At 33.5% G+C, this 4,647-nt stretch overlaps 1 long non-coding RNA gene across 1 annotated transcript in view; it reads right to left on the minus strand.

Moving 5' to 3' along the window:
- Window positions 1–4,423, minus strand: part of LOC309617228 — a 39,809-nt gene extending 35,386 nt beyond the window's left edge. The window contains exon 1 of the long non-coding RNA XR_014237816.1: window positions 37–4,423. This is a non-coding gene — a long non-coding RNA (uncharacterized lncRNA). The remainder of the gene's footprint in view (window positions 1–36) is intronic.
- Window positions 4,424–4,647: the final 224 nt, after the last annotated feature.

The following is a 4,647-nucleotide window of genomic DNA, read 5'->3' on the forward strand; positions in this document are numbered from 1 at the left end:
CTGCACTCTAGAGCCCGCGAGCCACAACTGCTGAACCTGCGTGCCACAGCTACTGAAGCCCGTGCGCCTAGAGCCCATGCTCTGCAACAAGGGAAGCCACCTCAATGAGAATCCTGCGCACCACAACGAAGAGTAACCCCCGCTTGCCGCAACTAGAGAAGAGCCCACGCACAGCAACGAAGACCTAATGCAGCCAAAAATATCTTAATTAATTAATTAATTAATTAAAAAAATAAGTTTGAGAATGGATAATAACCATCATTATTTTTTAACTGCATTCTAGAAATGATCTTCAATAACATCAGAAAATATAACAAAATAATAGGTATTTTTGAAAGTTGAGTACAGTTTTTACCATTTGCCAGTTATATGATATTTCACCTGGGAAACCCAACAAAAGCAGCTGCAAAACAAAAACAGGGAAATATAATCAGTAAATCCAATAACAGAGTTGGTAACAAAATTAGCATAAGACTAACACTGTTCTCATATACTCGCAAATAGCTGGTTAAGAAATATAAGGTAATCCCATTTAAAATAGCAATTACTAAAACCAATACCATACAGTTCCTGGTATAGAACCTTATTTGTTTTCCAATAAATACTTGAAAAAATATTTGAGAACGTTTAAGACTATGGATTGAAGAGGGATGAAGAAGTCCCTGAGATTAGGATATAAAAATAAAAAATGGAGATGGAATGATTTTGTAAACAATAAAGCACTAGATTTGATCCACAAAATTTTCTCCACCAAAGTCTTAGAAATTAGAGGCTACTTCACATCATGCATTTCAGAATGTAACATCTAATCTATGATAGGAGTTAAATTTATGTTTGTTGAATGTATGATACATATTAATTAGTAATTGAGTGAATGAATGCATGCATGCACAATGAGAGAGTGACTGATGCATCAAATGTTCAATTTCCAGTTTAGACTGCCTTTCCCTGAAAATGGAAATTGCATATAAAATCATTTATTGCATGCACACTTGAAATTGTACAGCTCTACCAAAAATAGAGAATACCTACAGTGGTTGTTTTACTACCTCTAAATGTCAATCCTTATCACTAGATTTAAATGAGGAAGTTCCCAAAAATGTAATGTACAAGTTTCATATATAGTAAGACTTTGAAAAAAAAAATTGTTCAAACCCTGTACTCATTCCCAATTTCCCCTCAGGATTCCTTTGGGAGACCAGAGGCAGCTGGAAGCCACTGTAGATGTCAGAGTGAGACAGTCAGTTTGAATTGAATGATGCTAAAAATAAAATGAATGGTGGTACCACGTGAAGGATTAGCCATAAAGGACTCAGGCTTTCCTCAGAATTACAGTTATCTCTGAAAAGCTGTTTGAACTGATACTATAAGTGGGAAGAAATTCTTACAACACATCATAAGGGATTTTCATAGAGAGATTAACTATATTGGTTCATGAAACTCAGAGATGTCCAGTGAGTATAGAAAAGGTTAGAGATTTTAAGTTTTATTGAAAATAAAACTTTTAAAAATATCGGACCCAAGTGTGGTGAGAAGTAAGACTTTTAAGAATCAATATTTAATTATTTATTATTAAGTCACAGGATAGTATGGTATTTAACATACAGGCTAGTAAGGATGATACGTTTCAGAACTATAAGACCAGGTACAAAGTCCTGGCAGCAACACTAAGCTATGTGGCCTCTGGTATTCATTTAACTCTCCCAAGCCTTGCTTTTTTTAATCTAAATGAAGAGAGTAACAATGACACATCAGTTATCTTAGAGCAGATCATTTGGACAACTGTAAAAGACTAAAGAGATTGTAAATGTTCTCTTTAGGGAAGAATATCTCCACGTGGATTTTTGCATTCCATTATATCTAGCATATCGGTATTGAAAAGAACTCTAGATATCAGCCCTTGCCTACCAAGATCTTACCTTTAGTGTGGAAAGACATAGTCCTTTTCCATACACCTGCCCCTTCCTTCCTCCATCTTTCATTTGCTCTCTATCTCCCTTTTTTCTTTCCCTACTCCCACTTACACAATGATTCAGCACCTGCTATGTACTAGATCCTGAGCAAGATGAACAAGGTATCCCTGCACCAACTTCCAAAGGCTCTCATTCACTCTCAAAAAATAGTTTGGAAACTTAATTCATCACAGTGCAATTCTAGCACTTTCTTAAGAAAGTGATTGAATTCTTGCATTTCCTCTACCACTCTCATAGACTTCTATCTTAAATTATAAGTCCTTATAACGTGTGTATATATCTCTTGCTTATTTCTGAATATAGTTGTATGTGTGTGTTAAAAGAAAATGAATAGGGCAATTGTCTAATAATCTAATAACAAGGGTAATATTGTGTCTTCATATACAAACATCTTATTTGTGCTTCAGTGGTTGGAGAAATGGCCAACTTGAATACTTTACAGACTAGACTTGTATAAAATTATCCCTCTCTGAATCCCAGTGCTCTCATTACCAGCTGTATGGCCTTGGCTATTTACTTAGCCCCTCTGTCTCAGGTCTCTTAAAGGAAAATATGGGCATAGTAGAGGTACCTAAACCTAGAAGCTGTTCTTATAATTATGAATTAATACAGGTAAAAAGCAAGAAATGGTGTTTGACACAGAATAAGAATAGTGATTATTACATATATTATTTTTGTATATATATATGCAGTTATGTAGTTTTTATATATTAATTCTAAAGTATGTGTGTATATGAGAGAGAGATAAGGTTAACATATAGCTATATACATATTTAGTGCTGAACACTTATTTTTCATTTAAGTGAGGCTTCACTCATTTATTTCAGAAGGATTTCTTGACTGTCTACTGGGTCCAGGCTATGTATCCAGTGCTAGTGATGTGGTTATAAACAAACAAACAAAAAAAAGTGATAAGCGTGGAACTGTGGCAATGCAAGATTAAATTCTGGGACCCAAACAAGAAAATCAGGCATGCGTAAATAAGGCTCTTAATTAATTCCTAAATTTTATTTGCACTTTGTTTTTGTACAATGAAAAAGGACAGAGATTCAGTAGAATGATCTACTATGAACGAACCAAATGCAGAGAATACCATTATATAAGGAAATATCTTCAGCTGTCTTTTTCATTTTCCAGAATATATTATTTTGCTGTACTGAGTAGTTTTAAAGAATAAGTGAGATTATATACTAATGTTTTTAGCTCCCTAAAAAAGATCATTATCAATGTTAAATCCATGTAAAGCACTTTAGAAGAAACAGAATAGAAATGGTAGTTACCAGAATTAATCTGAGTATAGAATTTGGCACATATAAAAAGGCATAATGACACCTAAAACCATACCCTTCTTCCCAAATTGCCATGATATGCATAAGATTTTTCAGTAAAGTCCATTAACCAGGTCTATAAAACACTCTTAGGAGAAACACTGATTTTCAGTACATTTCTCAAATTGGGTAATTTGAGGGGTAATTCAAGAGTTTTGATATCATTAAGACTACTTAGTCCAATTATATAGAGTCTGCATCACAATTACTACTTTGAATTTTCTTTTGTCTATCTTAAAATTAATTTTTAGCTGTATTACTTATAAGTGTAAGTAAAATCAAAGTAACTATTATTTTTCTTCTTTGGGGGCCTTTCTTTACAGAAGAAGTAAAAAATATAGTTATTTTTGGCCACTTCATTTTCAATTTGTAGGGAATAAAAAAGGAATATTTACTGTGATGTGAATATTCATAAAACATATCTGGTACTACAACTTGACTAAATTTTTAAATATATTTTCTGTCTTCTAAGTCTCTCTATAGAAAATCAAGTATTGTTTTCTTTATAAGGTTATTTTCTTTGATCAACAGTGCTATATTTTATTCTTTGATCAAGTTGTTTGTTTGTTTTTTTTTTTTCTGTCTGCTTTCATTTATCTAACACCCTGCTGTTTTCTTCACTCTCATTAAATGTTGCTGGTTTCTAGAGTGAAATGAGTTATTCACTTTGGTTTATCATGATCTCAAGCTTGTTTTTCTTCTTTTCTTGCTTTATTTTTCCTTTTGCTCTTTGTATATACGGAAATTCTATTTTTTGAATAGCAAAATGAAATGAAAGAGAATTTTCAAAGAGGCTCCATGCTCCTAAATGAGACATCTAAGTTAATGGTCATTAAATTTAATGGAAAGAAAAAATAGTCTAGGTACTAATTTTTCAAATGGAATATGTATGGCAAGCTCCACTCCATCACCTTTTGGGTTTTTCGTGGTGCGAATTTAGGAGATGGGGAGAGCAGTTCAGGGTACTACAAAGAGAAAAATTTGGAAACATATAAGGAGATTCAAATTTCTGCACTGCATTAGTAGTTCTAATTAAGATGTAAAATATCATGAGCCCATTGTGTCCACCATAATCATGGGGCAAGTCTGATAAGCAAGCTGCAAAATCTTATTTTAAAAAAGACTCAGAGAGCTAAGCATCCAAACATAAAACGATGACTTCCTAGGAAAGAAGAGATCTATAGCTGTTTTCATCTCTAGTGGAGTGTTGGAAGGAAGAAGACTGCCATAGAGAATGGTTAGGAGAAAAAAGCCAAACTCTTTTCAAACTTTTAATGGCTATATTTGTTCTGGCATGACAGATTAGAATCCTTCAGAAATCCAGCTGAGGAGCAAGCCTGCAAAGA

The sequence above is a fragment of the Balaenoptera borealis genome (assembly GCF_965194805.1).
Source record: "Balaenoptera borealis genome assembly, chromosome: 19".
In the NCBI taxonomy this organism is placed as follows: Eukaryota; Metazoa; Chordata; class Mammalia; order Artiodactyla; family Balaenopteridae; genus Balaenoptera; species Balaenoptera borealis.